A 12,838-nucleotide genomic window follows, 5' to 3' on the forward strand; every position below is an offset into this window, starting at 1 on the left:
ATACCTACAGTTACAGTACACTAAAATGTTATTGCAAAACACTATAACTAGTGTAATATTTAAAGTTTAGAGGTCTTTAACAAGCACCTTTAATCAGATGGGATTTTTCCCCATGGTGTAGTAATTGTAGAAATAATGGAGAGAAAGGGGGTAATGGAGAAATAAGACAAGGAGGCAGGATTCAGAGCGAACATTGATTCAGTCTCTTGTTCATTTTCTATCTACCAGATCACAGGGCCAGTTTTGAAAATGCCAGGTATGGGCTGGGTCTAGGATGGGAAGGGAGAGGGCTGATAGAAGCCTTCCCAAGTAAATGGAAACAATTGAAAGAATGATTAACTGCACTATACCATTTATTGCTGGTGTAGCAGAGAGCAGGCCAGCACGTCCTCTAGCCCTTCACCCACTCTCTACCTCTGTCCCCTCGTGGCTCCAACCGGGCCGTTCCCTTTAGAGTTGCCAACTGTCCTCAACAGTGAAGGCTCTCTGTCGCACATCTCCGTTGTCACAGCCTTGCCTCGGGGCCGCTCGTCCTGCAGATCCTGTCCTGTTTTATTCATCACAGCTGGATATTCCCAGATACTGTATGTTAAGTGAATAAAGTTGTGGCCTAATTAAATGACATCTATAGAAGCTTTTAATTTTTCTTGCGTGGCTGGAACAAATGCGATGCCTGGAAAATGGTTGCCACTCCACACCATTGCATATTCTTTACTTTTAGAGTTGGTTTAAAAAAGGTATGGGTACAGTTTATTCATTTGCCTCTAACTATAAAGCCAGGTGCCTCCGTACCATGAGTCCAACAGTATAGCACTCTGGGGAAGAAGTTAATTTTACAAGTTACCAAAAATACAGTAGCTTCTCTGTACATTATAATGTTTCAGTTTTAATGTCTATCTTGAAATCTTTCTGACTCAGAATCACAAGCTTTGTGCCATTGATTGGAAAGGGGGAGATTCCTGGCTTTTCAAAGATCTAATTTTTTTTTCTAGCCGTACTGAGCCTCATCGTATTTCCTTTTAAATAAGCCATTGGTCCAGGACTAAATAGTGTCATCCACACACACACAACCCTCCCAACCCTGGGCCAGTAGGGAGGCGGCATGAAGTGTAATGAGGCCTTTGCCTGGGATAGGAACTGGTTCAGGCTAAGCTTGCTGTCTAGCCTTCCACTCCAGGGGCAAGACCGGACAGTGGTGTAGCGAGGGGGGGGGGGGAACAGAGGAGGACAGTTGCCCCTGGGCACCATGCTAGGGGTGTGCCAATTTAGTCCCCCTCCACTTCCCCTGTCATCCCTCAGCTCACCTGCTCCTCCTCCGCCTGCTGCTGCCGGCTGGAGCCGACTTTCTGCCCCCAGCCTGACCCTCCTCCGTCTCCACTTGTGGGTTAGTGCGTGCGGGGCCTGGACCCAAACTGGAGGGGTCAGGGGAAGACGTGGTACAAGCTCCCTCCCCATCCGCCCAGGTTGGGATCAGCTCTGCTCTAGATTCAGGGCCCCACTGCACGGCGGCAGCAGGAGGGTCACAAATTGTTCCCTTGCCCCCAGGAGCATAACACCCTCGCTATGCCTCTGAGACCTGACCTTTTCCTTACAGGGCAGGGAAGGTATTTGGGGCAATTACGTAATGCATGGAACCCCACATTATTTTAATATGGACCTTCTAGTAAAACCCCCTTTGGTTTGCTACTCTTTGCATGCGAAAACTAAGTTCACTGGCTCTACTCTTCCTAAATTTTAGAAAGAAAATGCTTAGATGAGAGAAGCATACCTCAAAATCTCAGAGTGAATCATACAAATCTGGGATTATATCAAATCCAAATCTGAATTTTGCAAATGATCCTTATCTTTAGGGTTGGAAAGATTAGATTTTTTATCTAGTAAGTGTGTGTACAGTAAAAGCAACACAAATTGACAGAAAAACTGCTACTTGAGAATTTATGAATTTGATTTAAAGTACATTTACTTTGTATATTTTGACATCCAATGTTTACAATTTTTGTGTTTCATGGTTATAAATTTTAACTTACTGAATCTCAGTGACCATTGCCATTAAGTAATTATTGCCAGATGCCTCACCCTTTGTTGTCTGATCCCTGTCTTAAAATTTTCCACAGTTGTGTGATTTTAATTTATCTCAAATGCTTAAAACTCATAATTTTGAAAGTTGTGAATTTAAATAGCTATAGAGAAAATGCTTAAATAGATATTGATATTATCTGTCAAAAGAATAAAAAATAAATATCAAATTGTGTCATGCCTACTTATTTTAAATTCTGGTTGTTAAACCCTAGAATCAGAAAACCACTGACTCTCTGGGGTGTATGAAGAATGAGTTGGAAAGTTATGGATTTAATTTATCTTTGATATATTCAGTGAACAGTATAAGAAATATGTAGGCATCAGTCATTATCAGTACACTTTTTAAATATCAGCTGTTTCCATTAATATTATTATTAATAATAAATCTAGAAGGAATTTATTTTCTTTAAAGAATGTTATTCAACAAAGCACAGTTCTTTCCTTTCCTGTACCCCAAATTTTTGAGGAACAGGCACACTTAATTTTGTCTGCTTGCATTAGGTGAAATTCAGGCTTATTAAAGTCCATGTCTTTTCAGTATCTATCAGAAATGTAAATGAACAGTCTATAGTGTTGCCTGCTCTCTGGATTGCTCTGATGATCATGTTGCCATGGTGATAACAGAGCATACAGGTTCATGAGACAGTATTCGTAATACAGCAGTTTGAAACTTAATCAGTGTACTGCTACTTCTCCCCCATATTTCAATATCACTTCAGTAAATTGAATTCCAGTCAGTTGTCAGTCCAGTGTATTCCCTGTGGTTTCACTCTGCAAAAATTGCCTCTTTATTCTATACACTGATGATCATACAGTAATTGAATCTGCAGCTGTTTGTCATGCTAGTTACACAGCTCTTACAAGCAGTCTTTGTATGTCTGCAGCTAATGCTTAAAGACATTTAGGGCTGAATATGTGAGTTATAATTTTTGCACAATAGTAAATTCCTTTTAGGAATTTTTACATATTTTAAGTATATCATCACAGAAAAATTACTGTGTGCATGTGTTAGGTTTTGAAAAATCGTCAAACTTGGGGAATATGTTGAGCAAAGTGTTTGTTTTTAAACCCTTGTGGAACTTTATCTCTAGATGTCCCATTAGTAGGAACTGAACTAAAAAAATTCTAGAATTAAAACTTTATAGCAATGGATAACTTAACTTAAAATCCCCAAGGAAAGGGAAATGTATGTATCATATATTGATGGTGTAGATCACTGCCATTACATTGTGCAATTTTGTTCATTCTTCCTATGTTAACAATTTTGAGCATGTAAATTTCAGCAGTTACATGTTTACACATGGGGGAGCATCTGGAAGCTGATGCTCATGGGGAGCCAGATTTTAAGCCAGCACCCCACGAGTACCAGCTCCCCCCTTGTCCCATTGCCCCCTTGCACTGGGAGGCAGAAACATGGGGGTGGGGAGGTGGCTTTTAAGATGGCTCCCTGTGAATGCCAGCTCCTGCCTGTCCCCCCTGTTGCCTCTGTATTGGAGGCTGGGTGTGTGTTGAGGGAACAGCTCTTAAGGAGCTGGTATGTGCAGGGAAGAGCTGGCTCCCCACATGCACCGGCTTCCACCTGACCCCCTTCATGCTGTTGCCTCTGCCTCAAGGGCAGGTGGCTCCATAAGAGCCAGCATACATGGAGAGCTGGCTTTAAGGGAATGGGGCAGGGGAGGGACTGCATGTAACCATTAGGATTAACCGATGAGCCCAGGCTTATTGGTTAATTATGTGAATGTGTAGCCATTTACACCCTTATACTATACTCCAGTTATCTACTGCATTTCACTGCCAACATTTTATATTTTGTTTTTAATATAAGACAATAGATGTCCACAATGTACATCTAGATCAATATTTTTTTCAGGGTGTAGTCGGTAAGAGGAAGTCTCAGGTCCGATACTGGGTTCCCAAAGTACAAAGGATACCACACAGGTATCTGTCAAGCACAAACAGTTTATTTCTTGACAGCTAACAGCTGTGCCCTATAGATGGAAGGACAACATAACAAAGAAGAGGCATATCTTACGTCCCTTCCTGCAAGCCTGGGGCACCGGGTAGGGTGTGGATGAAGTGGGAGGTTGTCTCAGTTTCCGAGGTGCTAGTATCCAAAGCCCATCGGTGAGGTCCGAATTGCTCTGAGACAGCCTTAATTACAGTTTTCCTACCTTGTTCGGCAGGTTGGAAATTTCCAGGGCTTACTCATTAGTGCTGATGTAAAGCTTAGCTGTTAATTATCAATCTGGTTCTGATCTGGTTCTTCTTGTCCTTTGGCCCTGTTTACGTGATCAGTACTTTAGGGTAAACAGAGTTGTTTATGCATTCTTAACCTTATCTTATTCTTGTTCCTGCTATGCTGGCAACAATGCTTATCTTAAATGGCGTATGTTCCCAAAGACTTGGTTCTGGCTCATCAGATATAACGGAAAGGGGGGAAGGAATGCAGGCCTGACCACCCCAAACTAGCACATACAAAGTTATTCCGCAATTGACCACTACACAGGGCCACTGCTGATATAAACTGTGGGAGATGAGTTGTGGCTGTTCAGGAATAGAAGCAAACTACTAAGGATCCCTTGACAAGGGAGTATGGCTAACTCTAGGGAAAAGAGGTGTCTATGAAGCCAGCTCCTCAGTGACCAGAGGAGCAAGTAAATAGGGGTATCAAACGAGAATTTTGGAAGAGTGTTGTGAGAAGCTGATGCACCTAACAAACATACTCTAAATTTAGACCCACACTTCCCTCTCCCAGATCCAAAACAAGAAAACAAATAAACCTCAAAACAAAATCCCTACAAGAGTAAAAATAATGCAAGCAGAAATCTAGTATCAGAGTGGGGGGCTGCCCACTTTATGCACTGAATGCAAAATGTACACTTGCCCACTTAGTGGGCAGATGGTGAATGCATGCCTAAATGCAGTTTATGTTCCTCCAACACAGTATGGGGTCTTGATGTTAGACTGTTTGAACTGGAGGAGGAGAGGTTGGGGTCTCTACCTCTCTCCCCCTCTCCCGTACTGGTTGCTTCAAGTACTTGTCACACAAACATTTCCACCTTGCCACAATAATCAATTGCTTTGTGTCCTAGAGCAATGCATAGTGGGATAGGTACTACAGTGCTCTCCTCTCAATGGCAATGCAAGTTGTGCATATGCAAATGTATGCTGACACCTGTAGAAAACAATGTGAACACAAATCAGCACTTTTAAAGCATTTTTGTTAACTGACAAAACTGTCTGCAAAAAAATTCTGAAAGTGTAGACGTAGCCTAAGAGTATAGCAATAATAGGAATATATTTTCAACCACCTGACCTGATTGTGATTGTGGACTGCTTAGGGAGATTAGGGAGGCTACAAAGGTGGAAAATACAATAATCATAGACCCATAGAAATGAAAAACTGGAAGGGACCTCAGTGGGTTACCTACTCCAGTCTGTTACATGTAGACAAGGCTAAGTAGACAAGGCTAAGTATTATCTAGACCATCCGACAGTTATTTTTCTAATATGTTCTTAAAAACATCCAGGACAGAGATTTTGCAACCTCCCTAGATAATTTGTTACAATGTTTAACTATCTTTACAGTTAGGAAGTTTTTCTAATGTCTAACATAAATCTCCCTTGCTACAATATAAGCCCATTGCTTCTTGATCTGCTCTTGGTGGATAAGAACAATTTATTGCTCTTCTCTTTATACCAATCTTGAAGACTATTATCATGTACTTTTTCAATCTTCTGTAGATTAAAAAAACCCAAGTTTTTCAATTGTTCCTAGTAGGTCATGCATTCGAGACCTTTAATTATTTTTATTGCTCTCTTCTAGACTTTGTCCAATTTGTCAACATCTTTCCACAATGGGCCTTCTCAATACTGAGTGGAGTGGAAAAGTTACTTTTGTGTCTTGCTTTCAACATTTCTTCAGTATTATTACATTGTTGACTGACATTTAGTTTGTGATTCACTTTAACCTCCAGATCCCTTCCTGCAGAACTCCTTCCTATGCAGTGATTTTCCATTTTGTTCCCTCCTAAGTGGAATAATTTTGAATTTGCCATTTTTTTAAATTTATGCCATATATTTTGGGCCACTTCTCCAGTTTTTCAAGACAATTTTGAAATGTAATCCAGTCCCCCAAAGAGCATGCAACTCCTCCCAGCTTGATATTATCCACAAACTTTATAAGTTACTCTCTGTGACATTAGAATGGAAGATTTCAACTATCCTCATGTTTACTGAGGATAGAGGAAGAAATGCAGAGAGAAAATTTCTAGAGATCATAAATGACTACTTCTTAAATCAGCTTGTTCTGGGACCAACAAAGGAAAATGCAATTCTTGATTTAGTCCTAAGTAGAGCATAGGAACTAGTCCAAAAGGTCAATATAGCTGATTCTCACAGTAATAGCATCAATAATTTAATCAAATTTAACATCCTTACATGGGAAAAATGCCAAAAATGATGCTTCAGTGGGTTTCCACTTCAAAAAAGGAAACTACAGAAAAATAAGAGAGATAATTAAATGGAAATTAAGAGGAACAATTTCAAGGCTGAAATTCTTGCTAAATGCATGAAAACTATTTAAAACACCATAATAGAAGCTCAAACTAAATGTATACTGCCCACAAAAAACAAACAAACAAAAAAACCCGGTCTTCGCAAAAGAAATAAACAACAAAATAAAAAGATAAAATATGCCACCATGGCTATACAACAGAGTAAAAGAGGAAGTTAGAGGTAAAAAGGCATCTTTAAAAAAAAAAAAAGTCAAATCCTAGGAAGGAAAATAGGAAAATTCTGGCTAGTCAAATGCCTAAGTATAATAAAGCACACAAAGTTTTTTTTTGTTGTCTTTTGCCAACTGCTCTTCAAATTCTAACAGCAATTTTTTAAAGCATATTAGAAACAGGAAGCTTGCCATACAGTCATTGGAGACACAGGATAATCAGATTGCTAACGCATCACTGAAACAAGACAAGGCTGTTGCAGTGAAGCTAAAATAAATTCTTTGCATCAGTCTTCAAAGCCGAGGATGGGAGGGAAATTCTTACAGCTTTTCTTTATAGGTAACATATTTTGAGGAACTGTCCCAGATTGAAGTGTCAATAGAGGAGATTTCAGAGCAAATTGATAAACCGTAAAAAGTCACAAGGACCAGATGGTATTCACCCATCTTCTGACAGAGCTCAAATATGAAATTAGGGGACTACTACTTGTATCACTTAAAGCAGTATCTATACCAGATGACTGAAGGGTAGCTAATGTAAAGCCATTTAAAAAAAAAAGACACCAGAGTGATTCTGACAATTACCTGCAAGTAAGCCTAATTTCAATACCAGGCAAATTGAATGAAACTACAGAAAGGAACAGACTTATCAGACACATAGATAAACATGATATACTGGGAAAGAGCACAGGTTTTGTAAAAGGAAATCATGCCTCGCCAATCTTTTAGAATTCTTTGAAGAAGTCAAAAATATAGAAAAGTGTTCCAGGTGATATAATGGCTCATTCCACTTTGAGAGAGCTGTTAATGGGCCACCCCCGTTTGCTTACCTAATGCCTGTGCAGCCACAGCACCTTGCAGCTCCCACTGGTTGCAGTTCACTTCAGCCAAAGAGAGCTGCGGGAAGTGATGCGGACCTAGGCACATCATTGATACCCTGTGGTGGGTGTCAACTCGTTGAACGACTGTGCAGGGAGGCTTCTATGGCCATTCATGCTGTGGAAGGAGCCTTATGCATGTTTTTCTAAGCTAATATTGGTATGGTTTGCAGTTATATGCTAGGACACAATATTCATATTGTATGTTTCTTTAAAATACTGTGCATATTTACACTTTTTTATGGAAAGTCTTTTAGAAAATGCATAGCAACTAGAGTAAGATTGGTCTAATTCTCTCCTGACCTAGATGATTTTTATCTAACAGTATATCCATTTTCAGTAGAGTTTCTCCTAAATTATCCCGTGTTAAATGAAAAGGGAATTAGACTGAAAGACAGATCCTCAATTGGTTTAAATTTAGCATAAGTGAAGACAATGGAACTAGTCTGATTTACAAAAGCTAATGATCTAGCCTTCACACTCTCTTTATAACACAGAAACCTAAGGATAGCTATCCTTGGTCAAACCAATGGTCCATCTAGTCTGTTTTCTAACAGTGGCCAGTGCCAGATGTTTTAAAGGAAAGTAACAGGACAATTGGGAAGTGATCCATTCCCCGTTGACCAGTCTCAGCTTCTGGAAATCAGATGAGGTTGCTTCCCTGAACGTTTTGGCTAAAAATCACTGATGGGCCTAACCATTATGTAATTCTTTTTGGCCTTCACAAACATCCCCTGGCAATCAGTTTCACAGTCTGCTGCCTATTAATTTCATTGAGTGAACAAAATCTTGTTATTGTGTTATGTGAAGGAGTAAATAATATTTCCTGATTCACTTACTCCATATCATTCATGATTATATAGACCTCTATCATACTTCCACATTAATCTTCTCTTTTTTAAGATGAACAGTCCCAGTTTTTTTAATCTCTTCTCATACAGAAGCTACTCCGTATCCCTAATCACTTTTGTCACCCTTGTCTCTACCTTTTCCAATTCTAATATATCCTTTTTGAGATGGGGTGACAAGAACTGCATGTAGTATTCAGAGTATGGGCATTCCATGGATTTATATAGAGGCTTTAAGATATTCTGTTTTATTATCAATTCATTTTCTAAAGGTTCCCAACGTTCTGACCGCTTTTTTTTTTTGACCGTCACTGCATAGTGAGTGAATGCTTGCAGAGAATTACCCATAGTTACTCCAATATATTTTTCTTCAGTGGTAACCACTAATTTGGATCCCATCATTTTGTATGCATAGCTGTGATGAGCATTTATCCACATAAAATGTCATCTGCCATTTTTGCTGCCTAGTCGTCCTGTTTTAGAAGACCCCTTTCTAACTCTGTGCAGTCAGCTTTGTAGATCTTGAATAACTGAGCATTGTCTGCTAACTTTGCTACCTTGCTGTTTACCCCCTTTTCCACATAATATATGAATATGGTGAGTTTCACAGACCTCAGTCCTTGGAGGACTCTTATTTAACTCTGTCTTTTGTGAAAACCAATAATTTATACCTACTCTTTGTTTCCTATCTTAAAACTAGTTCCCCCTTGTCCCCTGATGGTAGGCAGGAGAAAAGGACAAGGGGGAGGGCAAAAAGGGCAATTGCCCTGAGGCCTGGCAATTCGAAAGGGCCCAGGGCTCCTGGCTACCAGTACTGTAGCAGTGCCAGTGCCTGGAGATCTGGTATGCTATGGCAGGCTCTAAGGGTTGGGGCGGGTAGTGGTGTGGTGCAGTCTGGGTTGTGCTGAGGCCTGGTTGCCCAAGCCCTGCCCCTTCCATTCAAGGCCTGCCCCTTGCTGGTAGAGATGTTTGGAAGTGAGTAATTAACTAATTGTGTAGTTGATAGTAATTCTATTGACTACATGATTAGTCAATAAGGGAGGAAGCCTCCGTTCCGGGTCATGCCGGTTCTGAGAATTACCCTTGCTGTGGCTCTGCAGTTTAAATGTAGTAAGAGCCAGGTGGGCAGGAAGCCTGGCTCCGACTACATTTAAACTACAGAGCTGCAGCAGGCATAGGTCCTGGATCCCGTGTGAGCTGGGACTGAGCTGGGCTTGCTCAGTCCCAGTGTACACCGGGTCCAACAGCCCCTGTCCACGGCACCAAGGGCGGGGGTAAATGCAAGTAGGTGAGTAGTCAACTACTTGCTTACATTCCTTCTCGCAGAGCTGGCCTCTTCCATCTTGCCCAGGGGCCCGCCATGGCTGTTGGCTACCCTGGGGGTAGTATCTTGCCACAAGACTTCTGAAAGACCAAGTATGCTGTATCAACTAAGCTACTGTCCACACAGTTTTTTTTATTTTCTCCAAGAATCCTACTAGATAGAGGCGTGATTTCCTTTTACAAAAGCCATGTTGACTATTGCTCAGCATACTGTGTTTATCAATATTTCTGAGAATTTTGTTCTTTATTATAGTTTCAAACAATTTTCCTGGTACTGAAATTGGACTTATTAGCCTATAATTGCAAGACTACTTCTGGAGCTTTTTTTTTTTTTTTTTTTTTTTTAAATCTGAATTATGTTAACTATTACATATTCCCCAATCATCTGGTAGAGACTCATTTAAGTGACCGGTTACATATCACAGTAGTTTTGTAATTTCATATTTGAGTTCTTTCAGAACTCTTGGGTGAATACCATCTGTTTAGTTTACCAATTTGTTTCAAAAGCTCATCTCTTGACACTTCAGTCTGGGACAGTTACTCAGATTTGTCACCTAAAAGGAATGGTTCAGCTGTGGGAATCGCCCCCATATCTTTTGCAGTGAAAACTGACACAAAGAGCTCATTTATCATCCTTGCAATGACTTTGTCTTCCTCGATTGCTCTTTTAGTACTTTGATTGTCCTCTTATCCCATTGTTTGGCTGGCTTTTTGCTTCTGATGTACTGAAAAAAATGCTGTTAATTTTTTGTGCTTTTTGGTGGTTGTTCTTCAATTTCTTTTTTTTTTTTTGCCTGCTTAATTATACTCTTTGTTTGGTTTTACTTTTTGACTGTTAAAATACTTAGACTGATTTTATATTATGCAGACACAAACACATTCCATACATGAATGAACAAGCACTCAGATATAAGGGCTTGGACTTGCAAAGAGATTTGTGGGCAGAACTTAATATAGCCTTCAAGTCACAAGGAGATAATGATCCATCAGGATAGATTACTTTTACATGATTAGGTCACAAAACTATAATGTATACGATTAATATTATAGCAAACATAAAAATCCTACTTATATCTCCCCCATGGACCAGGAGGTAAATAAATACATTTACTGTACAATAGTTTAAAGTCGGGGAACAGCAGTTCTCCATTACATGTTGACATTTTTTTCACAATTATCCTTGCTCACCTTGGTAATAAATACAGATGCTCAAATAAAACTTAAGGTTTGCTTGCTGACTCTTCAGTTTCTTCAATCACTGAACCTCATATTGAAGACTGAATTCTGAATTTTGTGATAGGTAGCTATTTGCCATGGAAACATTAGAAACACAGGATGTGTTGACTTAATGTTAGAATCAAGCAGAAAAAAGGGCATTATTATACAAATGTGAATTACTTATTTCTTTAATTATATATGCCTCATTGCAGGAGGAGTAACAATTAATCCCAACTAAGGAATTAGTTAGGATTAACTTCTGATGGCCGCGTGTAGCCACGGGCAGTCAGTTCGAACTAAGGGGATTTAAAAATGGGCCCGCCCGGGAACATGCAAATGAAGCCTGGGATATTTAAATCCCAGGCTTCATTTGCAAGTTCAAATGCCTACATTAGCCACCCTAGTTCAAACTAGGGGGCTAGTGTAGACATACCCTAGGTTAACATGCTGAGGTGCTCTACTATGTATTTGGCATTCAGTTCCTATGTTGACCTCAATGGGAATTCTTCATGGAGAACTAGAAGAGGAATTTAATTGAGTGTTGTAGTTCAGGCAAAGGAAGCCATGTGTGAGTGTGAGAACATGAGTTTGGAGGCTCTGTAGACTTTAACACTTTTTTCCTTTATTAATTTAAAAAAATATGAAAAACAATACATTGAGCAAAACACTTCAATTAGCACAACACATTATTAAAAGCTTAGGCAAAAAGAATTCAGATGTACTACTCTTTTGGTTTATACTTTTGGGCTTCTGTATTTTTCTAGAAGTCTGGTGAATGACCAGTAGATAATTGCACATTAGTTACAACTACAATCCAAAATTATGTTTTCAGTAATGACACCACTGATAGGCAATGACATGTAAACACTGCAATAATACATCCATGAGATGCCAATTTTAATGTGAATTCTTGTGCTTTGTCAAATGAGTTTTCACTTACCTTTAAATGATAAAAGGGTATTCCTATAACACCATTGAAAAGGGTTTTCCCATGCTGTTTTCTGCTTTAAGATAGAATATGTATATAGTTATTACATCAAAATTGATGTCTGAATGTTTTTCATTTGATCTCATACTGAACAAAGGCATTGTGTCCTGGAACACACAAGTTTGGTTAGTGTAGAACTAGGCACATTTTTGATGCATAGTTTATTCACTTCAAATGCAGTTTCCTGCAACTGAAACTGTTAAATTCTACACTAATTTTGCTGAATAGTTTTGGCTTTTTTGGGGGAGATGGTTATTTTTAGTGAGAAGACCATGGTGATTCTACCTTCTCTTTATAACCCAAAGAATGTATGGAGCCATTAGGAAAACGATAACTAATAAAAAGATAACTAATGCTATCCCATTGACTCCGCTTACTCGCCTCGTTTTGGTGGAGTACCAGAGTTGACCAGAGAATGGTTGTTGGTTGACTTACTGCTGTGCAGATACTGCAGTAAGCAGACCTAGGTCGACTTTAGCTACATTATTCACATAGCTGAAGTTTCATAACTTAGGTCAATGGCCCGCAATAGCAAAGATAATGCATTAAGGACAACCAGAGCCTGAGGTTGTGTCTATACTAGATGCGATAAATTGACCCTTGCTGGATTGAGTGCTGACCGATCCAGCCTGGAGTAAAGATATGTCCTAGATCTGACTATTAGAAAATGGGGCTAAACAATAGTGGGTGGATCACTCATTAATTTCCCTGTCCCATTCATTCACTCTGATGCACCTGACACTGGTCACTGTCAGAAGACAGTCCACTGGATAAGACA

This window comes from Pelodiscus sinensis, chromosome 4 (genome assembly GCF_052426305.1).
Source record: "Pelodiscus sinensis isolate ZL-2025 chromosome 4, ASM5242630v1, whole genome shotgun sequence".
NCBI lineage: Eukaryota > Metazoa > Chordata > Testudines > Trionychidae > Pelodiscus > Pelodiscus sinensis.